This window comes from Pongo abelii, chromosome 12 (assembly GCF_028885655.2).
Source record: "Pongo abelii isolate AG06213 chromosome 12, NHGRI_mPonAbe1-v2.0_pri, whole genome shotgun sequence".
NCBI classification, from domain to species: domain Eukaryota; kingdom Metazoa; phylum Chordata; class Mammalia; order Primates; family Hominidae; genus Pongo; species Pongo abelii.
This window is the reverse complement of record NC_071997.2, coordinates 77,244,279-77,271,508: the sequence shown is the minus strand read 5'-3', so window position 1 is coordinate 77,271,508 and position 27,230 is coordinate 77,244,279. Positions and strand designations below refer to the sequence as shown.

Below are 27,230 nucleotides of genomic sequence, written 5' to 3'. Positions count from 1 at the left end.
TTGTTAAATCAGTTACTACCACAAAATACAAATGTACACATGGACATTGCAATAAAGCATATCAATCAGAGTTATTAGAATTCTCCAATGAGTTTGGAATCTCTAGTTTTAAAATTATTACAGCACTGCAAATCCAATATCCACAGACTTAGAAATAGAAATTAAATTTAGAGACCATTGCATCAGCAGAAAGAGCATCATTTTCTAAGGAATAAGCCAATTATTGACAAGAAAGAAAATATAAAATTAATTTATATAATGGAAGATAAAGCAATAGAATGCATAAATAGGCTTTTTAACTATATACAAATCATGAAACCACTTTTGATTCTTGTATGACCTCAGCAAGTTGCAAAAAATGCCGAAGGAAACATTAAAATGTCACTCATAAATTATACTTGAAATTAAATTCAGACTTACTTGAAGGCTATCATCATATCTAAATGTACTAAAATTTATATTTTAAAATAATTTATCAGAAATTTACCCCAATGCTGTCCCAGCCTATAAAATATACTTAAGAGCTCCAGTAACAATTGCATCAGCAGAAAGATTATTCTCAAAATTAAAAACTATCAAAAATTATTTGAGATCTTGTATTTGCCAAAAATGACTGTCACTTTCAATTATATCAATTGAAAATGAAGTTGCTAAAAGTAAAACTTTTGATGACCTCATAAATGAATTAGCAAAAAAGTAAGCCAGAAAAATCTTATGATCAAGATATCACATTGGTAATTATCACTTATTATATTATATTATACCATATGACACCAAAAGTGGATTTTTGCATTTGTAAGTTTATATTGTTACACGTGTAACACTATTATGCCTATTACATTTATAAGTAACAAGATCTTTTTGAAAGAAAAAGTTTATATAAAGTACCTTTAATAGCACTTTTCTTTCCTAATTTTTGAATAAGGACTCTGCATTTTCATTTTGCACTGGGCCTTGCAAATTGTGTAGCCAGCCCTAACCAGGACTATTCAGTCACCACCTCCCTTTGTAATGAAGTCCAGCATCTCTCTGTAAGGCAGCTGGTCTTGGGAAGTAAAATGGCCCATTCAAGGATGGACTAAGGACTTTGTATCCTTATTGTACTGGCCCACAGCTGAGCAAAGGCAAAATAATGCAGAAGCCAGTCACAGGACTCTTCTCCATAGACCACAGTGGAACTGCCAGCCCCACACATAGATGCTGCAGCAAGTTTGAGCTGAGAGAATCACCCTAATCCCCTCTCTTTCGTCAGTATCCTTCTTTGATGAACTTCTTCATTCTTTTGGGGACACACCACGGAACAAGACTGAATTCCAGAGGAGGGGGCATAGCATAGGGTGTATTGAGGCCCCAACAACCAGTTTCTCAGTCTTTCCGTCTAGATCCAGTTTGATGGCTCCTGGTTTGATACCTAGAAGCTCTCACAGGGACACTTAACCAAGGAGGCAAAGTCTCTGATAGATAAAAGCCTTGCAGGCATGTAAGGCTAAATCAAAGGAAAACAAAGAGGTGGCCTTCAAACCAAGAGCCAAATCAGAAAGGCAATCCCATTCACAATTGCCACAAAAAGAATAAAATACCTAGGAATACAGCTAACCAGGGAGGTGAAAGATCTCTACAATGAAAATTACAAAACACTGCTCAAGGAAATCAGAGAAGACACAAACAAATAGAAAACACATCCCATGCTCATGGATAGGAAGAATCAGTATCATTAAAATGGCTATACTGGCCATAGCAATTTACAGATTCAATGCTATTCCTATCAAACTACCAACAATCTTCACAGAACTAGAAAAAAACTATTTTAAAATTTATATGGAACAAAAAAAGAGCCTGAATAGCCAAGGCAATCCTAAGCAAAAAGAACAAAGTTGGAGGTATCACATTACACAAGTTTAAATTATACTACAAGGCTACAGTAACCAAAACAGCATGGTACTGGTACAAAAACAGGCACATAGACCAACGGAACAGAATGGAGAGCCCAGAAATAAGGCCACATATCTATGACCATCTGATCTTCAACAAAACTGACAAAACAAAGCAATGGGGAAAAGACTCCCTATTCAATAAATGATGCTGGGATAACTGGCTAGCCATATGCAGAAGATTGAAAATGGATCCCTTTCTTATACCATACACAAAAATCAATTCAATAATGCAGACTGCTGCACAAAACAAAAGAAAAAAAGTCAACTAAAGATGAATTAAAGCCTTAAAAGTAAAATGCAAAACTATAAAAACCCTGGAAGACAACCTAGACAATACCATCCTGGACACAGGAATGGGCAAAAATTTCATGAGAAAGACACAAAGAGCTATCGCAACAAATCAAAAATTGACAAGTGGGATCTAATTAAACTTAAGAGCTCTGCACAGCAAAAGAAACTATCAATGGTAAACAGAATGAGAGAAACCTACAGAATGGGAGAAAATATTTGCAAACTATGCATCTGACAAAGGTCTAATATCCAGCACCTATAAGGAACTTGAACAGATTTATAAGAGGAAAACAACCCCATTAAAAAGTGGGCAAAGGACATGAACAGATACTTCTCAAAAGAAGACATACGGCTGGGTGCGGTGGCTCACGCCCATAATCCCAACACTCTGGGAGGCCAAGGCAGGCGGATGACTTGAGGTTATGAGTTCGAGACCAGCCTGGCCAACGTGGTGAAACCTTGTCTCTACTAAAAATACAAAAATTAGGTGGGCACGGTGGCACTTGCCTGTAATTCCAGCTACTCACAAGGCTGAGGTGGGAGAATCATTTGAACTCAGGAGGCGGAGGTTGCAGTGAGCCAAGATCTCACCAGTGCACTCCAGCTTCCATGACAGAGCAAGACTCTGTCTCAAAAATTTTTAAAAAGCCAGGCGCGGTGGCTCACGCCTGTAATCTCAGCACTTTGGGAGGCCGAGGTGGGCAGATCACCAGGTCAGGAGATCAAGACCATCCTGGCTAATACAGTGAAACCCCGTCTCTAATAAAAACACAAAAAATTAGCTGGGCATGGCAGCACGCGCCTATAGTCTCAGCTACTTGGGAGGCCGAGGCGGGAGAATGGTGTGAAACTGAGAGGCAGAGCTTGCAGTGAGCCGAGATCACGCCACTGCACTCCAGCCTGGGTGACAGAGCAAGACTCCATCTCAAAAAATAAAGTCCGGGCATGGTGGCTCATGCCTGTAATCCCAGCACTTTGGGAGGCCAAGGCGGGCAGATCACCTGAGGTCAAGAGTTTGAGACCTCTTGGAGCCTGACCAACAAGGAGAAACCCCATCTCTACTGAAAATACAAAATTAGTTGGGCGTGGTGGCACATGCCTGTAATCTCAGCTACTGGAGAGGCTGAGGCATGAGAATCGCTTGAACCTGGGAGGCAGAGGTTATGGTGAGCCAAGATGGCACCAGTGCATTCCAGCCAGGGAAACAAGAGCAAAACTCCATCTCAAAAAAAAAAAAAAAAAAAAAGAAGACATATATGCAGCCAACAAGCATATGGAAAAAAAGCTCAATATCACTGATCATTAGAGAAATGCAAATCAAAACCACAATGAGATACCATCTCACACCAGTCAGAATGGCTATCACTAAAAAGTCAAAAACTAACAGATGCTGGTGAGGTTGTGGAGAAAAGGGAACACTTATATGCTGTTGGTGGGATTATAAATTGGTTCAACCATTGTGGAAAGCAGTGTGGCAATTCCTCAAAGAGCTAAAAACAGAACTACCGTTAGATCCAGCAATCCCATTATTGGGTATATCCCAGAGGAATATAAATGATTCCATCATAAAGAAACATGCATGTGAATGTTCACTGCAGCACTGTTCACAATAGCAAAGACATGGAATCAACCTAAATGCCCATCAATGACAGATTGGAAAAAGAAAATGTGGTACATATACACCATGGAATACTATGCAGCCATAAAAAAGAATGAAATCATGTTCTTTGCAGCAACATGGATGCAGCTGGAGGCAAATTAATGCAGGAATGGAAAACCAAATACTGCATGTTCTCACTTATAAGTGGCAGCTAAATAATAACAACTTATGAACATGAAGGAAACAACAGACACCAGGGTCTACTTGAGGGGGAGAGTAGGGGGAGGAAGAGGAGTAGAAAAGATAACTATTGGGTACTGGGCCTAATACCTGGGTGATGAAATATTATGTACAACAAACACCCATGACTCATGTTTATCTATGTAACAAACCTTCATGCGTACCCCTAAATCTAAAATAAAACTTTAAAAGTAATTTTTAATTAAAAAAAGAAAGAGGTGGCCTTAGAGCCAGGAGCCCAGGACAAAAGCTGCCCAAGAGGTGTTCTGCTGTTCTTCAGAACAAGACAGGACAAAAAGACTCAGGCTGACAAGATGATCACCTTTGGATGATTTCATTTCATTTTACACTTTTGGCAGCTTTCATAAGAGCACAGCCACAGATAGGATTTTACTCTGGTCCTGAACACCGGATCTTCTCCAACTTCCACTACCATACAATTTGACAACTTGATCATTTCCTGTCTTGTCCTGTTTTATGTTTCTACGTGTATACATCACAAGCTCTTCGAGGACAGAGACCATATCCTCTTCTTCATGTGTCCCCAAACACTAAGTCCATATTATACTTCTTAGAGCACATACAACCGACTTTCCCATTCATCACGTCATCCATCCTCATAATACCCCACACAAGCTGGGGTAATTCCCATTTTCAGAGAGGAGATTGAGGCCTTGGCTCACTGATTGGCCCACAGTTTCATAGCTGCTAAAGGACAGAGCTAGAACTCAATCACAGATGTCTGATTCTGTTCCACTGTTCTACTGTACCTCTGTGGAGGGGGCTATTTCTAAAAGAACAGACATTCCCCCAGAATCACTCTTTCTCCACCCTACCCAGCATGGTGCATTAGAAATGCAGATACTTCAGTGAAACCTTGTAATGATAAATGCTTTTGTGTTTGGTATCAGAACCACACCTCTCTGTGATGGCTTTTTTGTTTTTTTTAGACACAGGGTCTCCCTCTGTTCCCCAGACTTGGAGTGCAGTGGAGCCATCATGGCTCATTGCAGTCTCGACCTCCTGGGCTTAAGTTTTCTTCCATGCCTGGCTAATTTTTTTATTTTTTGTAGGGGCGAGATCTTCCCTTGTTGCCCAGGCTGGTCTTAAACTACTGGGCCTCCCAAAGTGTTGGGATTATAGGCATGAGCCACCACACTGGGACTGTGACTGTTTTTTCCACTACATGGCAGCTGCCTTTGAGGACAGAGCATGTCCTCAAAACTACTCCTGTTATACTTATCTGCACTGTTCTGGGACTGCTGTGTCAAGGAATTTGCAAGGAAAGGATGGAACTCTCCAAAAACTGGGCCTTCAGGGTGGCCTCACATTTTTTTTGCACCCTCCTAGGGTGGAAGACAACAGCAATAGCTTAAAGCACTCCGTCTAGACTTGCTTCTGGTCGTGGTGACCATCCATGGAGCCATGGCTTCTGTGCATTGCTCTCTCCGATGAGGAAAATGTGGAGTTCTAGATCCCCAGAGCAAACCCACTCCACTTGCACTTCTCTCCTAAGTCCAAAAGGCCAACCAGATTCTGGCCCCTGGGGACAGTCCCAACTCACTGCAACCTAAACTGCAACATGTTTATAACCATGGGATAAGGAAGGCCTTCTTAAGAAAGGCACAAAAACAAGCCAGGAAGATAAAAGGATTAAAAACCCAGGCAACATAGCAACTCACAATTCAGAACAATGAAAGATATAAGCAAAGTTAAAAGACAAGTGACATATTAAAATATCTGAAGCAGGTATTACAAGCAAAGAACTAATATTCAGTATACCAGCAATCCCCACTGTTCAGTAAGAAAAAAGAAAAAAAAAAAGGGGGTGGGAGGGAGGGCTGGGCACGGTGGCTCACGCCTGTAATCCCAGCACTTCAGAAGGCCAAGATGGGCGGATCACCTGAGGTCAGGAGTTCGAGACCAGCCTGACCAACATGGTGAAACTCTGTCTCTACTCAAAATACAAAAAATTAGCCAGGCGTGATGGCAAGTGCCTGTAATCCCAGCTACTCAGGAGGCTGAGGCAGGAGAATTGCTTGAAGCCAGGAGGTAGAGGTTGCAGTGAGCCGAGATCACGCCACTACACTCCAGCCTAGGTGTGACAGAGCAAGACTCCTCTCAAAAAAAAAAAGAAAAGGGGGTGGGAAGCAAAGGATATAAAGAGGCAATTCACAGTAGCAGAAATACAAATGGCCAACGGCAAAGGAAAATATGTCAAATCTCACTGTAAACAGATAAATACACTTAAATACTAAAATATCATTGTTTTCTCATCAGATTAGCAACCATTAGTCTGGGCCAGTGACTCACACCTGTAATCCCAGCACTTTGGGAGGATGAGGTGGGCAGATTGCTTGAGCCCAGGAGTTTGAGATCAGCCAGAACAACAAAAAATACAAAAATCTCTATGAAAAATACAAAAATTAGCCAGGCATGGTGGTGCACGCCTATATTTTCAGCTACTCGGGAGGCTGAGTCGGGAGGATCTCTTGAACCCAAGAGGCGGAGGCTGCAGTATGTCAAGATCTCACCACATTTACAATAGATCTTGCCAAATTTTACAATGATTGAGACTCTGAGAGGTAATTTGCCTGAGGTCACAGAGCTATCAAGTAACACAGAAGGGTTTCAGTTCATGTCTGACTGATTCAAGAGCTGCCATGAAGGGAGGTGGCTTGCAAAAACCCAAGAAGATGATCCGGACAAAGAAAGATTAGAGCAACAACAAGAAGGTTTTAGGAAGGTAATGAATACCACTCTCCTGATAGTAGGTTGGAACAGAGATGTCCAAGAGTCATGCAAACGTCCTGGGCCCCCATCTGTCTTCAGTGTACAAAGGAAAAACAAGCACTTAATACACTACGTACTGTATGATGATACTTTTAACAAGTTTTGTTTGTTTTTTGGGGTTTTTTTTTGACATAAATTCTCACTCTTTCACCCAGGCTGGAGTGCAGTGGTACAATCTCAGCTCACTACAACCTCCACCTCTTGGGCTCAAGTGATCCTCCTTTTAACAAGTTTTGTTTGTTTTTTGGGTTTTTTTTTTTTTGACATAAGGTCTCACCCTTTCACCCAGGCTGCAGTGCAGTGGTGCAATCTCAGCTCACTACAACCTCCACTTCTTGCGCTCAAGTGATCCTCCTGTCTCAGCCTCTTGAGTAGCTGGGACTACAGGCATGCACCACCATGCCCAGCTAATTTTTGTATTTTTAGTAGAGACGGGGTTTTGCCATGTTGCCCAGGCTGGTCTCTAACTCCTGCAATCAAGTGATCCTTCCTCCTTGGCCTCCCAAAGTTCTGGGATTACAGACGTGAGCTACTGTGCCCAGCCTAAAGTATTTTTTAATACTTTTTAAAGCCCCAAACATTCTTTTACCGGTTTGAACAAACCAGTGGTAAAAGATGTCGGAAAAATTGAAAACATTGGCAGGGCACGGTGGCTCACACATGTAATCCCAACACTTTGGGAGGCCGAGGTGGGCGTATCACCTGAAGTCAGGAGTTCGAGACCAGCCTGACCAACAAGGTGAAACCCTGTCTCTACTAAAAATACAAAAATTAGCCAGGCGTGGTGGTGTGCACCTGTAATCCCAGCTACTTGGGAAGCTGAGGCAGGAGAATTGCTTGAACCCAGGAGGCAGAGGTTGCAGTGAGCCAAGATGGCACCATTGCACTCCAGCCTGGGCAACAGAGTGAGACTCCATCTCAAAAAAATAATAAAATCTGAAAACATCATGACATATTTCTTTTTTTATTACATGATATTTTAACAATTACTGTTAACTGTGTTGGTTGTACTAATGGTATACCATGTTTTGTCAAAAGTCCTTATGTGTTAAATACCTGCTCAAGTATTTATGGGAGGAATGATGTGACACCAGAAATTTGCTTTAAAAACATTAGAACTGCCAACAAAACAAAGTAGAAGCTGGGGAAAATAGGTGAAACAAGAGTGGCAGTACGTTAATTGCTGAAGCTGGGTGATGGGAATATGGGGATTCGTTACACTATGCTCTCCACTTTTATGTGCATTTGAAACTTTTAGGCCGGGCGCAGTGGCTCGTGCTTGCAATCCCAGCACTTTGGGAGGCTGAGGCGGGCAAATCACCTGAGGTCAGGAGTTTGAGATCAGCCTGGCCAACATGGCGAAACCCCGTCTCTATTAAAAATACAAAAATTAGCCGGGTGTGATGGCACACATCTGTAATCCCAGGTACTCTGGAGTCTGAGGCAGGAGAATTGCTCAAACTTAGGAGGCGGAGGTTGCAGTGGGCCGAGATGGTGCCACTGCACTCCAGCCTGGGCAACAGAGTGAGACTCTGTCTCAAAAAAAAAGTTTTAAATTAAAAGGCAAGAGTGATGGTTTATGCCCATAATCCTAGCACTTTGGGAGGCCAAGGGAGGCAGGTTGCTTGAGCCCAGGAGTTTGAGACCAGCCTGGGCAACATGGTATACCCCCGTCTCTACAAAAAATACAAAAACTAGCCGGGCATGATGGTGCATGTGCCTGCAATTCTAGCTACTTGAGAGGCTGAGGAGGGAGAATCACCTGAGCATGGGAGGTGGAGGTTGCAGTGAACCGAGGTCTTGCCACTGCACTCCGGACTGGGCCACAGAGTGAGACCCTCTCTCAAAAAAAAAAAAAAAATTGGAAATTAAAAATAAATATACTGATCATTTTAGGAGTTAGTTCTCGCTCTCCAGTTTTGCTTTTTTTTAAATTATTATTATTTTTAAAAAACATGGCCGGGTGTGGTGGCTCACACCTGTAAATCCTGCACTTTGGGAGGCCGAGGCAGGCGGACCACTTGAAGCCAGGAGTCCAAGATCATCCTGACCAATATGATGAAACTGTGTCTCTACTAAAAATACAAAAATTAGCCAGGTGTGGTGGTGGGTGCCTGTAATCCCATCTACCTGGGAAGCTGAGGCAGGAGAATCGCTTGAATCCAGGAGGCAGAGATTCCAGTGAGCTGAGGTCACGCCACAGCACTCCAACCTGGGCAACAGACTGAGACTCTGTCTCAAAAAACTAAAAATAAAAATAAAAAAATGTGTGGGTACATAGTATATTTATATATGGGGTTCATGAGATGTTTTGATACAGGCATGCAATGTGAAATAAGCACATCATGGAGAATGGGGTGTTGCCTTTTGCTTGTTTATTTTTATTTTTCAGTTTATTTATTCCCTCTCCCTGCCTTTTTTTTTACTTGTAAAAGTAATAAATACTTGTAAAAATTGTCAGAAAGGTGTAAATCTACTTCCCAATAATACGGGAGGACTGTGTCATGTGTATTTCTTGTAACCTCCTCCTTATGCAGGATAGTGCCCACACCGGTATGTGCTCAGTTCAATTCCGTTAGAACTACTGTTCCTCACAAGGCTGTAAGGTACCCTTGAGGTGTCTAGTCCAATTCCTCCATTCTATGGAGGGAGAAGCTGAGGCCCTGAGAAGAAGGGAAACTTGGTTAGGGACCCTGAGCTGGTTAAGTGACAGAACCATAAATAGCTCTCACCGTCCTTAACATGGCCCTTGCCAGATAACCCCTAAGGGGACCCAACAGCCACACGGCTGATAAAGCCACTGCTTGTCAAGATGTCACAGGGTGAACCCCAAAATTGGGGTTCAGCCCAGGAAGTCACGTGGGTTCTTGGCTCCAAACAGGAAGGGCGAGCCAAAAGAGCAAAGTGAAAGCAAGTTTATTAAGTAAAGCAATGAAAGGGTGGAGAGTCCACAGGCAGAGCAACTCCAAAGGCTGCTGGTTGGCTATTTTGATGGTGATTTCTTAATCACATGCTAAACAAAGAGTGGGTTTTCATGAGCTTTCTGGGAAAGGGGTGGGGAATTTCCACAACTGAGGGTTCCTCTCCCTTTCAGACCATATATGGTAACTTCCAGACGGTTGCCATGGCTTTTGTAAACTGTCATGTCGCTAGTGGGAGTTTCCTTTAGTATGCTAATTTATTACAATTAGTGTATAATGAGCAGTGAGGACAACCAGAGATTGCTTTTGTGGTCATCTGGGTTTTGATTGATTTTGACTTGCTTCTTTACCGCATCCTGTTTTATCTGTGGGGTCTTTATGATCTGTATCTTGTAAACTCCTATCTCACTACCATCAGCATTCCCCTCTTCCCCCACTCCTCCTGACCTCTTGACAGAAGCTGAGGAAATGGGAAAGCAGATCCTAGACTTGGAGAAGGTCTGTGTGCGGTCCAAGGCCACTCAGTAATAAGACTCCCCCAGGTCCAAAGCCCAGAGGCAGCCCCCAGACTCACTCCATCTCTTAGAGGCTGATGCCCACCCAGCAGGCATTCACCTTAGCTCAGAGCAGCACCAACTTCCTGCGTGCAGTCAATGAAGTGCTGTTTGCTTCCTGACATAAACAGCTGTTCTCAGAAAGCAAATATGCAAAGAGAATGTTATTCTTCAAGTTTAAATGAGGAAAAAGAAAGGGTGGGTGGAGCGGGAGGTGGGAGCTTACGCAGAGTTCTAGGTTTACAATCTAATTCTCCAGAGCCAGCCTCTGACCTGCAGCCCCTGAATGCCCAAGCTTTTCAGGCCCACGGAAAAGGGCTCTTGAGGCAGCTCAAAATCGCTTCAGAAGTAAATGCGAGGAGTTACTTGCTCAGGGTTTGCCCAGTCCTGAGGAGGAAACAATTCTGATCGGGGCTTCACTAGAGGGTCTAGATCTCTGCTGTCCAACACAGTAGCCACTTGTCACATGTGGCTGTTGAGCACTTGAAATGTGAGTCAGAAGTGAGCTGTGCTGTAAGTGTAAAATGCACATAGCACCAGGCATGGTGGCTCACACCTACAATCCCATTTGGGGAGGCCAATGCAGAAGGATCACTTGAGGCCTAGAGTTCAAGATCAGCCTGGGCAACATAGTGAGACTCCATTTCTATTAAAAAAAAATGTTTTTAATGCACATAAGATTTCAAAGACGGCACAAAAATAATAGTTTTAAAATCTCACTAGTAATTTTTATATTGATTATATGTTTTTTTTTGAGACGGAGTCTTGCTCTGTCACCCAGGCTGGAGTGCAGTGGCTCAATCTTGACTCACGGCAACCTCCGCCTCCCAGGCTCAAGCAATTCTCACGCCTCAGCCTCCTGAGTAGCTCGATTACATGTGCACACCACCATTCCCGGCCAATTTTTGTATTTTTAGTAGAGATGGGATTTCACCATGTTGGCCAGGCTGGTCTCAAACTCCTGGTCTCAAGTGATCCGCCCACCTCAGCCTCCCAAAGTGCTGGGATTACAGGCATGAGCCACCATGCCCAGCCTTAATTATACGTTTAAAAGATAACATTTTCAATATATGGTGTTAAAACATTTAAATTATTCTGCTTCTTTTTTTACCCTTTACTGAAGTATAATTGGCACACAATAAACTGCACAATTTGGTAAGTTTTGACATGTGTATATACAATACCATGAAGCCCTCATCACAATTAAGATAATGAACATCTCCGTCAACCCCAAAAAGTTTTCTCATGCCCTGCTGTAGTCCTTCCTGCCAGTCCCCCATCCCTAATTACTGATCTGCATATGGAGTTTGCATTTGCTAGAATTTTATGTGAATAAAATTATACAGTAATATATATTTTTTACTGCTTTGACTTAGTTGAATTATTGTGAGGTTCATTCATGTTGTTGCATGTATCAGTAGTTCATTCCTTCTTATTGCTGAGTAGTATTCTATTATATATCATAGTTTGTTTATCCACTTGTTAGAGCAATTAGCTAGGCAGATATGAGCAAGGCAGGAGAGGGCCACCTCCTCCAGGCATGTCAGGTGACCAGCAGGTGGTTGTTAAACTGTCTCTCTAAAATAATAATTGGTAACAGCCAGTGCCAGAGCTTAAAGGCAGTCTCCCAATAGATAGAACACACCTAAAGCTGGTGATCAGCCGCTTCCTGATAAGATCTCAGAAGTTGGGTGAGTGGGCTCAAGCATGTACGCTAAGAAGCAACAGGGCAAAGTTTCACTGGTCTATGAACTTCCTCCAGGAACACTCAACTGGTAAGGGAAGAATACCTCAAGTGAGCATGTGCAAAACTTCAATAAACACCTGTGCACACGGCCCCTTCCAAGTGCTGGCAGGCAACTGTGCATACGGACAGCGCACCCCAAGGGAAGAATCAGGGGAGAAGAGACACAAACCCCGGAACCATGCCAATTATAAAACCCCAAGTCAAAGGCTAAACAGCATACTTGGACTCAAGTCGCCCGCTTGGCCCTCTTCCAAGTGTACTTTACTTCCTTTTGTTCCTGCGCTAAAACTTTTTAATAAACTTTCACTCTTGCTCTAAAGAGTCTCTCACCATACCTTATGCCCCTCGGATGAATTCTTTCGCCTGAGGCGGCAAGAATCAAGCTGCCACAGACCTATATGGATTCACTGCTGCTGATACATTCACCTCTTGCTGGGCATTGGATTGTTTCCAGTTTGGGGCTACCGCAAATAAAGTAGCTATGAACATTTGATTACCTGTTTCTTTTAACGTTGTTTAAAAATGAGGTTACTAGAAAATTTTAAATGTGACTCGCATTATTTCTATTGGACAGTGCACACCTAGATTCTCTTCCAGGCTGTCCACTTCCCTGAGTCAGGCAGACCGCCTGCTTAATTGAATTCAGCAAATCAATACCCTGAGCCAGGTACAGAGTGGGGAGGTGTTGTTACAAAGGTGAACGGCCTGGGGAAACCCATTTCTGCCCCCCAGACTGGCCTTTTACCAGGTACAGCCTCAAGGAACTGGCAGTCCTGCGGAGGAGAGAGACGCATAAACCATCACCTAGAAGTCAACAGGAGAAGCCAGGCAGAGATGCATAAAGACAGGGCTCTGGCCAGGCAGAGGAGGAAGCACGCACTTCCGTCTGGGGAGCTGGGGAAGGTTTCCCAGGAGATGATCTTTGAACTACATCTTAGAGGATGAGAATTCACCAAGCAGAGTAGAGGGAGTGTTTCTAAATGCAGAAAAAGGGACTGAAATGCCCCAGGGCAAGGCAGCTTCCAGGAACTGGAGACTAAGAGCAAAGAGGAGGGCATGAGAAGAGGAGGGCATGAGAAGACGAGGGCATGAGAAGACGAGGGCATGAGAAGACGAGGGCATGAGAAGAAGACGAGGGCATGAAATGGGGGTGGCTGGAGAGGAGGCCAGAGAGGGGGCCAGCCATGCCGTGCTGAGGGTGACCTCTATGCAGTGACACTACGGAAGCCAGGAAAGAGCTAGACCAGAACCACACTTTAGGAGAACACAGGAGTAACGAACACCTGGACCACGTCAGTGGGAACAGACAGCAGGGACTAAATTCCGGAGCGTCCGGAAGCAGACTGGGCAGGGAACGGTGACTGACTAGATGGGAGTCATGTAGAAGGGCTGGATTCTGAAATCACGGCGGCTGCTGCTCCTGCGTAGATGCCTGCCTCTCTTGCCTGGACTCTGACTACAGCCTCCCCACAAGCGCCCCCTCACCCTGTCCAGACCAACCACCCCACTGCTGGCACAGAGAGATTTAAACTCCTTGAGTGTCTTCTACCAGCTCAGTCTCCCCCATGGCGCTCTCTCCACTTCCGACCTCTCAGCTGTAGACTGAAATCTCCTTTCCCTTCACATGGGCACAAAGCCCTGGGCAAGCGGAACCTGCCGCAGGCCTATGCAGCGTGGTCCTGCCAGCCCAGAGCACTCCAGCGGCTCTCCCCATTCCCCCTACTGACCCCCCTGCCGCTCCGCAACCGCCCCTCCCCCCACACACACACTGCAATAGTGCATGTCCCTCCATCCTCACGTCCTCTCAGCCTATGTGCTTGGTTACACAGCTTGACCTAGACTGAAAAGCCTCCTCCCTTTCCAGGCATGGTTTGGAGGCTCCTTCTCCAGAAGCTCTCCCTGAGGCCTCTAGACCCATGAGCTCCTCTGCAACCTGGTGCACGCTGTACACTGCCTTTTATAACCTGTTTCATGCCCACCAAACCATGACTCCCTGAGGGCAGCATCTAAGTCTTTTCATTTCTGGAACTGGAGTGCTGGAGATAGAGATTTGCAAGTAATCTGAAGTTGGCAGGAATTGCCTTACAAAAGTTGAGATAAGGATGAGGGAGGGGCCCCAAGGACAAAGCCTCCTGCATGCACCAGGATTTCTGACCCAATACAATGATGAGAAGAGGGTCTTTCCAGATCTTTCCAGATATAATCATTGCTCTCTATTCTGAAAGTCCTAGGGAAGGCTTACTTTGTCAAGGAGGAAAACAGCTATATGGAGACAAGAAAAAAACAGCAGGAGGTCTGGGCCTTTGATGCTGTGTCCCCCTCCCTTCCCTTCCATCCTTGCTCTCTGAGACCTTGGCTCTACAAGCCTTTTAACCGGAGAGCTGAGTCTCAGATGAGCCAGCAACGTGAGGAGAGAAACCTCCTTCTACGGTTCTGCAGAGTCTTTCTTTCTCTCCATGGACGTATAAACAATTCAACAGCACATGATGAAAGTGAAGGGAGGGGAGAGCCACGTTAATTTCCTTGAGGCAAATGATAAGCTGGAAGAACTGGCTCCATGGAAGGAGATAAAAGCTCCAAACACGGCTGAATAACTCTTGGGATTCGAGCCTGGTACGGATGCAAATTAAAATAAAAACTATATAAACAGCAGCACAATCGCACCATTCAGGACTCCTTCATTAGCAGCCAGCTCTCCAGTGCCACTACCCGCAAAGACAACTTCCCTTTCTTCTTCCTTCTAACTAATTTCCAAGCTGGTCAACAAAACGATGCTAAGGACAAAAGCAGTTCTAATTGATGAGGCTTTGGGGAGAGGGTTGTTGGGGAGATTCATTTTATGTGTGCACATCAAAAAGCAAATGTGATGTGTCAGACCAGCTGAGGACAGGCCTCCTGCTGAGGTACCAAGTTCCTCCTCTCAAAGCTCAGGGCCGCTGGGGCTAATAACCCAACGGTCACATCCACTAGTTCAGGCCTCCTGGTGCCCAATAGAGCCAACTTCCCAAAATGCTGCCTTTTATAGGGGGACCCCGTTTGATAGCCAGGCCCATGATGCAATGACACACTGCCATAAAGTACAATAAAGAGTACCCGCCTCTACTCTTCATGGCAGAGGACGAAGTTCATCCATTGTATTATCATGAAGCATCATTACGTTGGGCCGTCATTTGGTTAAGGAGACACGGTTTCCCCAAGTTCACCTCTTGTTGAATGTTCAGACTCCAGGAAGGACACTCTGCTCACAAACTACAGGTTTCCCTCATTTTCTTCCCATTTGGTCAGCATTCCACGTCACCCCCAGTTGCCTCTCCAGGCACCTCTTCAAATCACAGAGCGTTCCCCCATGTCTTTCATCCACATGCCCTGCTCTCTAGCCACGAAGATTTCTTGGCTGTTTCAGGCTCCTCCCCCAGCATGAAATTCTCCCCTATTTTCCCACTATCCATCCCCTAAGCCTCATGAGCCTCAGTTCTCTCCCTTTAAAACGGGGTAATAATCCCTGCTCTACTCCTCTCATGGGCTATTGGTAGACTCAAATGAAATGAGAGACACGAAAGCAACCATACATGGCATAAATATGTTGACAGAAATGTCTTAATTGAGGCAATAGCACTGCACCATTTAGTGACTGCCAAAAATCTGTATTGTAAAATGAGAGACTTTTTTTTCAATCAATAGAACAGATTAAGATCCTTACATACCAACTACCAACATGAACTTTCAGTATTTAAACATTTTGAAAACCAAAACAGCCAAAGCGAGCCATGCCCCACCTTGGCCCTGCAGGCCTGCCCCAGGGGATCTCACCTGCGCATGCCTGCTAGTCGCTCTCCACCTCATGCAGGTTACAGCTTTCAGCTGTGCTGCTCTGACATCAGGTGAAAGGGCTGGTGCCTGGGAGAGGAAAAGACCAAAGAGAATAGTGAGGGTGGGAGGATTTCTTTTCTCTGATTGTGAATGTTGCATTGCTTTGCCCCATAGAGAAAATTCTATCATTTAAGAAAAGGACAGCTGGGCGCGGTGACTCATGCCTGTCATCCCAGCACTTTGGAAGGCCGAGGCGGGCAGATCACGAGGTCAGGAGATCGAGACCATCCTGGCTAAGATGGTGAAACCCCGTCTCTACTAAAAATACAAAAATTAGCTGGGCGTGGTGGCGCACGTCTGTAGTCACAGCTACTCGGGAGGCTTGAACCCAGGAGCAGGGGTTGCAGTGAGCCGAGATCGCACCACTGCAGTCCAGCCTGGGCGGTAGAGTGAGACTCTGTCTCAAAAAAGAAAAAAAAAGAAAGAAAGAAAAGAAAAGGATTGTGTTTGCAGTCTAACTGGTGGCGGCTGCTGTAGACAGGGACACTGTTCTTTTCCTGCTTATGTGCTAAGCAGAAAGAAGTGGGGAGAGGAAAGTCCTGTGACCCTGCTCAAATGATTGCCCTTTCCACCCACTCCCCACCCAGCTGAGTGGTCCCTAAGCTGCATGGCTGTTCTCTCATTTTCTCAGGTGATAAGAATAAGAGAGGTGTTATCTGCCAGGAACAGCCACTGGCTTTAGGGGCTGATGGTTAACAACACATGACCTAGCACTCTTCCTCAACACCTGCAAGTCCTGGTTGCTTCAGCTTACCCAATGCTGTTGAAAAGACAACGTGGGTAGATAACAACTCAGGTCTTAAAGGTCTTTTCCAAATTATACTCACCTAGTTTCCTGGCGTTGCCATAACAAATTAACAAACTGGGTGGCGGATCTTAAAGGTCTTTTCCAAATTATACTCTCCTAGTTTCCTGGTGTTGCCATAACAAATTAACAAACTGGGTGGTGGAAAACAACAGAAACTTATTCTCTCATTTGGTGGAGGCCAGAAGTCCAAAGTGAAGGTGTTGTCAGGGTTGGCTCCTTCTGTAGGCTCTGAGGGAGAATGTGTTCCGTGCCTCTCTCTTAGCTTCTGGTGGCTGCTGGCCATCTTTGGTGTTCCTTGGCTTATGGTGCTCATCAATTCCTGACTCCATCTTCACATAACCTTTTCCTCTGGGTCTGTGTGTCCTCTCCTCTTCTTCAGGTGTCCTTGGATCTATGGTGCCCCGCTAAATCCTGGATGATTTGACCTCAAGATCCTTACATTACATTTGCAAAGAACTTTTTATCCAAAGGAAGTTACTTTCTTAGGTTCCAGGGGTTAGGACTTAGACATACTTTTGTGGGGGGATGCGTTCAACCCACTACATCACTCAAGCAAAGGGGAAGGGAGAAGACCAGGAAACCACACTGAACCCCTACTGAAACCTGTGAGAATTCATGGGACAAGGTAGGGACTGGAGTTATTCAGCCAAATGATGGTATGAAGGGCAATAGGGGTGCTGAAGGGGCCTTCAACATTGCTATAGTAGGGAAAAGGGGGCATTAGCTTGGGATCTGAAACCCACGGAGGACACCAGGTGGCTGGAATGACAAAGTCACGTTTTATGAGCCCAGTCATCAATATGTCTGTTCCCGCTCACCTCCCCTTCCTCTCACTTACCCCCGCTGAGTGAGCTATGGATAACCCAGAGCACTTTGCACTCCTGGGGGTGTGAACAAGGCAGCAGCCTGGCTGAGCCCCAGGAAACTCTCCCAGTGGCCTTTTCTGTCCAGGACTTTGCTGGCCTGCTTTGTGAAGGTCAGCTAACTCTGTCCACTCTGAGACTGCTCAAGTGAGTGCACTTCCACAACTGGTGTATTAATACAGGATTCGGCACTTCACTTTCTTCTGCTGCTGTTAATGTTTACATTGTAGAAGGAAGAGGAAAAACCCTTAGTTAACAAAAGATCAGAAAAAGGCACACCAGGCCGGGCAGGGTGACTCACAACTGTAAACCCAGCACTTTGGGCGGTCGCAGAGGATTGTTTGAGACCAGGAGTTCAAGACCAGCCTGGCCAACGTAGTGAGAATCCGTCTCTACAAAAGAAAAAAAAAAAATTAGCCTGTCATGGTGGTGCACACCTGAAGTTCAAGCTACTCTGGAGGTTGAGGTTGGAGGATTACTTGAGCCCAGGAAGTGGAGGCTGCAGTAAGCCAAGATCATGCCACTGCACTGCAGCCTGAGTGACAGAGTGAGATCCTGTCTTGAAAACAAAAACAAAAAAGATTTTTAAAAGAAGAAGGTACACCAGGTACAAAAAGTTATACTCTCCGAGAAAGAGATTTTAAAAAGTATTGAATGAATAACTATTTCCAAGTTTCAAAGGAAGTGTTCCTGAAGTTCTTAATGTTATCTCCCTCCAATAAATCATTGCCAGTTGTGTAAATAAACAGAACAGCTTTTTATTTCCAGCTCATAGTCATAGTTACCATGAAAACTTCTGAGGCCAGAGGTGGCAGGCCTTTGGTCAAAGCCAACCCTATAATATATGTCTTGTTTTTCAGGCTTAGAGTCCATTAACAGTTGAAAATCAAACTTTTCCCTCACAATGCTAGAAAGAAGAAGTCTGGTGAATGTAATCTGAGCAAGTTCTGTGGATGACTTGAGGGACGGAACTTTTACATTCATCATTTAGCAGGTATTTATTGTTGAGTGTGTATCTTGAGTCGATCCCTCTGCTAGATGCTATGTATACAGCCATGCACAGCAATTCAAACATGGCCCTACCTTCAGGGCGCTTTCTTGAGGGGTAGAGGGAAAGAAAGAAGGAAGACATTAAACGATCACACAAATAATTATAGTTGATCTAAATGCTACAAAGCAATGGTATGGGGTATCATGGAGGCATATAACTGCATACCTAACAGATGATCAAATGGAAACACAGGACGTAGGTACTTTGCTCCCAGTAATAAAGTCTTCAGGGGGTCTCCCCTGAAGGATTTGCACACATTCTCTCTCCCATCTGTCTCAAAAATGGTGGATAGAGCTCCCTGCCTCTCCAGGAGCCAAAACTACTTGAAGCAAATCTTCAGACAGGATTTGGGGCTATGTGCCCAGGTGACCCCTGAGGGGATCCTAGAACCCCCTGGGGTGAGAGAAAGATGCTGTTGGAAAGAGGAATGCAGCAGAAGCAAGTCCCCAGGGCTGAGATTAGAAAATAAGGCTCTAACCACCTCACACCTATTAGGATGGCTACTATGAAAAAAATAAAAGATAACAAGTGTTGGTGGGATGTGGAGAAACTGGAACCCTTGTACACTGTTGTTAAGACTGTAAAATGGTACAGCCGTGATGGAAAACAGTATGGAGGGTCCTTAAAAAATTAAAAATAGAACTACCAGATGATTCAGCAATCCTATTTCTAGGTATTTATCCAGAAGAATTGAAATCAAGATGTGGTAGAGATATTTGCACTCCCATGTTCATTGCAGCATTATCATTATATTATTATAGTCAAGATATGGAAACAACCTAAATGCCCATCAACAGATGAGTCAATAAATGTGATAAGAGACCAGATACGGCGGCTCATACCTGTAATCCCAGCACTTTGGGAGGTTGAGGTGGGTGGATCACCTGATGCCAGGAGTTCAAGACCAGCCTGTGACCAACATGGTGAAACCCCGTCTCCGTCTCTACTAAAAATATAAAAATTAGCTGGGTGTGGTGGTGCGCACCTGTAATCCCAGCTACTCAGGAGGCTGAGGCACAAGAATCGCTTGAACATGGGAGGCAGAGGTAACAGTGAGCCAAGATAGTACTACTGCACTCCAGCCTGGGCAACAGAACAAGACTCTGTCTAAAAAAAAAAGTGGTATGAATATAAATGGAATATTATTCAGCCTTGAAAAAGAAGAAAATCCTGCCATACAGGACAACATGGATGAACTTTGAGGATATTATGCTAAGTGAAAGAAACTAGTCACAGAAAGACAAATACTGCATGATTCCACTTACATGATGTATCTAAATTAGTCAAACTCATATAGAGAACAGAATGGTGGCTGCCAGGGGCTGTAAGGGGCTCAGAGAATGGTAGCTGTTATTCAGTGGGATACAGCTTCAGTTATACAAGATGAACAAGTTCTAGAGATCTGTTGTACCACATTATGACTATAGTTAACAATACTGTATTGTACACTTAACAATTTGTTAAGGTAGATTTTATGTTAAGTGTTTGTATCAGGCTGTTCTTGCATTGTTGTAAATAAATACCTGAGACTGGGTAATTTATTAAAAAAAGAGGCTTAAATGGCTCACAGTTCTGCAGGCTTTACAGGAAGCATGGTGCTGACATCTGCTCAGCTTCCAGGGAGGCCTCAGGGAGCATTTACTCACGGTGGAAGGTGAAGCAGGAGAAGGCATGTCACCTGGCAAGAGGAATAGCAAGAGAGAGTGAGTCAGGAGGAGGCACCACACACTTAAATGACCAGATCTTTTTTTTTCTTTCTTTTTTTTTTCCTTGAGACGGAATTTCGCTCTTGTTGTCCAGGCTGGACTGCAATGGTGCAATCTGGGCTCACTGCAAACTCCGCCTCCCAGGTTCAAGCGATTCTCCTGCCTCAGCCTCTCAAGTAGCTAGGATTACAGGCATGTGTCACCACGCCCAGCTAATTTTTGTATTTTTAGTAGAAATAGGGTTTCACCATATTGGCCAGGCTGGTCGCAAACTCCTGACCTCAGGTGATCTGCCCGCCTCGGCCTCCCAAAGTGCTGGGATTACAGGCATGAGCTGCCGCACCTGGCCAAATGACCAGATCTTGTGAGAACTCACTGATTATCTCAAGGACAACACCAAGCCCTGAGGAATACACCCCCGTGACCCACACAGCTCCCACCAGGCCCCATCTCCAACACTGGGGATTACATCTCAACATGAGATTTGAGTGGGGACAAATATTCAAACTATATCAATGCTCTTACCACAATTTTAAGAAAATAAGAAAGAAAATAAGACTTTAGATTGGGGGTTGACAACTATGGCCTGTGTGTCAAATCCAGCCTGCTGCCTGTTTTTGTAAATAAAGTTTTATTGGAACACAACCACACTGACTCATTATTGACATGGCCGCTTTTGCACCCAAATATTAGTGCTGAGTAGTAGCAGCAGGGTCTGTATAATCCACAAAGCTTTCTGAAATTCCTGTCTACCCTGCATGAGGGTGTAAGTGGCTGGTCATTGTGGCATTCTCCACATTTCTGCTTTTAATATTCTCTGTTGGAAAACCTGAAATGTTTCCCAATTGCCCACTGGTCTGTCACTCAGTCCACAGACTGGGCTTAGCCTTACATGTCACAATTCTAATTCATGTGCTCTAAAGTTGCTATGTTCACTACAGTAGCCACTAGATATGTGGCTATTTAAATTTCAAGTAATCACATCTGGCCTTTTAAAAAGAGAACTTTGCTAACTCCCACTTTAGATACTTCTGGGCTCTTATCACCACACTATAATGACTTAACACCTTTACCTGGATTGCTTTGGAAGGAAGAAGGTAAACACAGAAAGTTAATGTGCTAAGAACATCAGAGTTGGCCGGTGCAGTGGCTCACGCCTGTAATCCCAGCACTGTGGGAGGCCAAGGCAGGCCAGGGCAGTCAAGAGTCCAAGACCAGTCTGGCCAACATGGTGAAACCCCATCTCTACTAAAAATACAAAAATTAGCTGGGCGTGGTGGCGCACACCTGTAATCCAGCTACTCAGGAGGCTGAGGCAGGAGAATCACTTGAACCCGGGAGGTGGAGGTTGCAGTGAGCTGAAATTGCATCACTACACTCCAGCCTAGGTGACAGAACAAGACTATGTCTCAAAAGAAAAAACAAAAATCAAAAAAAGAACATCAGAGTCCACTCATAAGCATCTACTGTAATCCAGGCTCTGTTTTGAAAACAGTGCATTTAGTCCTCACATCAGCTTCATGAGGCAGGAATCATCATCCTCATTTTACAAGTCAGAAAACGGAGACTCTGAGATGTAAAGTGCCAAAGTTTAAATTCATATTTGAACTTGGATCTGTCTGCCTGTGTACTTCATCACTGCATCCAACTTCCTGCACCATCTCTGCTTAAACATTTGTATACATTTGTATGGAATTAATGGGAAGAATTCCATCACTTTAAATAAAGCAATGATCAGTAGAAACTAAATAAAGTGAATGTATCCTGCATATCAGACAGTATCAGGCTGCCCTTGTAGCCCGATGTCACTGTATTGATTTCTTGAAGCCTTGAAATGCTGGAGGTTCAGTCACTGTTGGGTTTGAATTTTTGAATTGTTGTAGTTGTGTGCTGCAGTAAGGGTGTGGTGTGGGTGTGGGGGAAAGTTTGCTGAATTACGAGACCATCAAAGACCTAGTTACTCCCTGCCTGTCTATTATTACCCCAACAACCACATTACAAACATTCATGCTTCTCATTCAGAAGAGGGAACCAGAATTGCGAGGCAGTTTTGGCAACCATATCAACAAAACACAGTTACAAAACCAGGGTATGTTTAATTCAAACAAGAGAAGACCTGTTAGAAGCATGCTAGCTGTGTATTATATCTGCAGGAAGCCCTGTGATATCAAGAAGGGAGCAGCCTTCAGTGTGTCCTCTCAGGGGTAAGAATGAAGACCCACACAGATGTCCCAACTTACAATGGTTAGACTTACCATTTTTGACTATGATGCAAAAGCAATATGCATTTGGTTCAAACTGCATGTCAAGTACCCATACACCCATTCTGTTTTTCACTTTCAGTACAGTGGTCAATAAATTACATGAGATATTCAATACTTATTATTATAAATACGCTTTGTGTTAGATGATTTTGCCCAAATGTTGACTCATGTAAGTGTTCTGAGCACGTTTAAAGTAGGCTAGGCTAGGCTGTGATGTTAGGTAGGTTGGCTGTATTAAGTGCATTGTTGACTTACGATATTTTCAACTTACGATGGGTTGAACACATAACCCCATTGTAAGTCAAGGAGCATCAGCAGTTGGAAGTAAAACAGGTCAATTTTGGCTCAAAAGTTGAAAGGATATTCCAACAATTGGAAATCTCAAACAATAAAATGAGCTATTGAGGGGAAGAGCCCATGGAACTCTAGAGGTATCCAAGAAAGACATTTGTCACGATGCCGCAGTATGGGTTTCTGAAATGCTTGAAATGCTAGACTAGTTCACTGCTAATCCAAAAGCCCTAGTCCCTCCAATCCAAAGAGCCCACAATTCTATAAACAAAGAGACTTGCCTAAGGATCACACCAGGAAAGTCAGTGCCCTGAATCAAATTTGTCCTTCCTAAGTCTTTCCATGTCCTAATCACAACATCTCAACTAAATATCACAACCGAAAGCCAGTGCCCATTTCCAACCAAACCCGAGTCACCTTGGGTTATAATTAAGGACTAACTGAGTAATTTTTGAAATAAACATAAGAAATATCTTTCAGGCTGAGTGCAGTGGCTCACGCCTGTAATCCCAATAGTTTGGGAGGCCAACACAGGCAGATCACTTGAGCTCAGGAGTTTGAGACCAGCCTGGGCAACATGGTGAAAACCTGTCTCATAAAATACAAAAATTAGTCAGGTGTGGTGGCACAAAAGTGTAGTTCCAGCTACTCTGGAGGCAAGAGGATCGCTTGAGCCCAGGAGGCAGAGATTAGAATCCAAGATCATGCCACTGCACTCCAGCCCAGGTGACAGAGCAAGACCCTGTCTCCAAAACAAAACAAAACAAAAACAAACAAAAAAACCTTTCAGTTTGTCAGGTGAAACAGTAAGTAAGGTCTTTGGAATAGGCAGCAAGAAGTGAGTGATCAAAATAATAATATTAACTAACATTTCCACTATGCTTTGCCATTTACAAGGAGATCCATGATTCAGTTGATCTCCACAACGGCCCTGGAAAGGAAACAAGACATGTTAGATGTTAGCCATTATCATCCATTTGTAGAGTAAAAGGTGGCCTGGTTCCCCACAATTGCAAAGCTAATACATTGTGACATTGTGATGCAAACCCAAACTTCTACCTCCAAATGGCTGAAGACCTAATGAGTGACACCTTGAAGACAGTAGGGGTCACGTTGGTGGACACCATTTTGATCATTGCACTGCAGAGACCAGCTAAAAGTTCAGAATTTTTACTTCAAATTTGTTTGCAGTCTTTGGAATGCAGGCGGTCATTTGAACACATGAACCTTGGCAAAAGTGAATGGATTGCTGAGAACATCATGCAGTTAGAGTATGCATGTTTTATGAGACTAGTGCTTAAAATATTAGAATGTGTTTCACATCTTGAGGATGCATTCAGATTGAGAGGCTAGATACTCCAAGAGATAATTATCAAGATTCATGCCATTTAAATAGAGGTTGTCTTTACTGTTCATTGCTCACATCGGTGGTATTGGATTTAATATCCTGTTTTCCCATAAGGTCTGGACTGAATCATCTCCTCTTCTGTCACAACACTTGCCTTTGGAGGCTCCCAGAAGGGAAACAAGAAACAATGAGCAAATGATAGGTAGCCTATGTGCTGATTAGAGGCTGTCTGCACACTGTCACCTGCAGAAAGCCTTCAGTGTTCCTGGGGTTCTATTAGGGTGATTAATGGGCCTGTGAGTAATTGGAGATAGCCATCTTTGCTTCTAAAACCGAAAAACATCCCTCATCAGAAACATGTCTGCCAGCATTTAAGGCAGTCAAAGCTTTGGGGTAAAGAATTGCTCAAATAGCTATAGGGTTGGGAAGGGGAGATAATTCCAGGCAGGGGAGCCATTTGAGTAAAGGCAGGAAGGCATGAAAATGGAAGGCCTTTTCTACTTAACCAGAGCACAGAACATGTACAGGTGAGCATCATAAGACTGAATGGAAAACACTTCTACCAGTTCTTGTGGTCATTGATGACTAAAATAATAAATGTCTTTAGAAAAAGTGACACTAAGAACTGCATGTTTTGTGTTAAAAATTCTGCTCTAGAGCTTTATAAATAATTTTAAAGCTTCTGGTGCTCAATGTTCTCCTTTGAGGAATATGGGTTATGTGGTTCATCTCCCTTAGTCCCCATTGCAGCTAGGGGAAAAGTGAGATGCTCTCATCACATCTCACCACTGAACATGGAGCCACTGCTTGGGCTAAATCCGTCTTTTACAAATTTATTTCCCTACATATCTTCTCACACAGTATGGACTCTCCAAATGGGTCAATTAAAGATGATAAATGCACAGCTCTCACTTCCCTACTCCAAACTGTTATTGGCTGCTGAATGACTGTACCAGTGGTTCCCAAAGAGTGGTCCTTGGGCCATCATCACCCGGGGACTTGTTAGAAATGCAAATTCTTGGTGGGGCATGGTGGCTCCCGCCTGTAATCCCAGCACTTTGAGAGGTCGAGGTGGGCACATTGCTCGAGCCCAGGATTTGGGAAACCAGCCTGGCCAACATGGCAAAACCCTGTCTCTACAAACACACACACACACACACACACAAAACAAAAACAAACAAACAAAAAACCCACAAAAATTAGCCAGGTGTGGTGGCACACATCCGTAGTCCCAGGTACTTGGGAGGCTGAGGTGAGAGGGATCACTTGAGCCTGGGAAGCAGAGGTTACAGTGAGCTGAGATCATGCCACTGTACTCCAGCCTGGGCAACAGAGCGAGACCCTGTCTCAAAAAAGAAAGAAATACAAATTCTTGGGCCCCACCCTGGAGCCACTGAATCAGAAGCTCTGTGGGTAGGCCCAGGAAGCTGTGTGTTAACAAGCCCTCATGTACAGGTGATTCCAGTGCACATTTAAGTTTGACAAACACTGGACTATAGCATTAAGTACCCTCTGGAGCTTGGCATCTGAGAGATCTTGTGTTCAGTCCTTATCGCGTCATCAGGAATATTGAGAGCATGGATGTCACAAAGAGGAACAAACACCATCCATCCCTTTAAAGGATTTCTAAGGAGGCCACAACATTACTTTTCCCATTCAGATCACTGAGGTTGGCCAATGCCATACTCTGCTCACACAACATTTCTCTCCTTTCCCATCGCCCCAACTCTGTTCACTCCCCTGTTATGTGTGTGTCAATTATCCTAACTGCCCCATCACACTGTGATTCTGAAAGCAAGAACCATAGTTTTTTTCTTCTTTATGTAATCTTTGTTTTCTGTGCCCATCAAACCCAGGGAAACAATTAATGGCAAAACCACCAGGTCTTTGATTCCTGATTCTCCACCCAGTCACCACTGGGTTATTAGAAGTTCAAGCTCCACACTGGGTCCCCACTATTCCCAAACATGCCCCATGACTACATTGTTCAAGAGAATTATGAAGCCAGGCGCAGTGGCTCATGCCTGTAATCCCAGCACTTTGGGAGATCAAGGTGGGAAGATCACTTGAGTCCAGGAGTTTGAGACCAGCCTGGGTAACATGGTGAAAACCCATCTCTACAAAAAATTAGCCAGGCATTATGGCACATGCCTGTAGTCCCAGCTGCTCAGAAGGTTGATGTGGGAAGACCACTTGAGCCCAGGAGGTTGAGGCTGCAGTGAGCTGTGAGTAATAAAAGAAAAAAAAAAAGGCGGGGCACGGTGGCTCATGCCTGTAACCCCAGCACTTTGGGAGGCTGAGGCGGGTGGATCACCTGAGGTCAGGACTTTGAGATCAGCCCGGCCAACATGGAGAAACCTCACCTCTACTAAAAACACCAAAAATTAGCCAGATGTGGTGGTGGGCACCTGTAATCCCAGCTACTTGGGAGGCTGAGGCAGGAGAATCACTTGAGGTGGGGGTTGCAGTGAGCCGAGACTGTGCCACTGCATCCAGCCTGGGCAACAGAGCAAGACTCCATCTCAAAAAAAAAAAAAAAAAAAAAAAAGAGAGAGAATTATGGTCCCTCACTACTTCCCCTAGTGAAAAGAGGAGACCAACAGAGCCCACTGCTGCTGGCAGCAGAGACCAAGGCCTTGTCTCCCACTGGCCTGTCGTTCACCACGTCTCATAGCTTTCACTTCTGTCTTTCACTGCAGAAGGGGAAGCATCTCTTTTCACCAGTGATGACAATTCCTGAGTCCTATAAGACTCCTCCCATCCGCCAAAGAAATCTGATATTTTCAACACCTGTGAAAAGATGGGAAGAAAAGAAATCTGGTATTTATAGCTCTGTCTGCAGATGACTGAGGCATTCTCAGAACTAGACAAGACAGTATTGAATAATACCTTCCAATGTCTTACTCCCACCAACCGTGAGCTGGTTGTTCAAGGTCAGGACAAACAGAG

At 44.3% G+C, this 27,230-nt stretch overlaps 1 protein-coding gene across 1 annotated transcript in view; it reads right to left on the bottom strand.

Annotated features, from left to right (window-relative positions):
- RTN4 (reticulon 4) overlaps window positions 1-20,345 on the bottom strand; it is a 179,664-nt gene extending 159,319 nt beyond the window's left edge. The window contains exons 1-3 of the mRNA XM_063713267.1: window positions 20,241-20,345; window positions 16,778-18,013; window positions 15,891-15,977 (exon numbers count right to left, since the gene is read on the bottom strand). The gene's annotated coding sequence lies outside the window, so the exon portion shown is untranslated. The remainder of the gene's footprint in view (window positions 1-15,890; window positions 15,978-16,777; window positions 18,014-20,240) is intronic.
- Window positions 20,346-27,230: the final 6,885 nt, after the last annotated feature.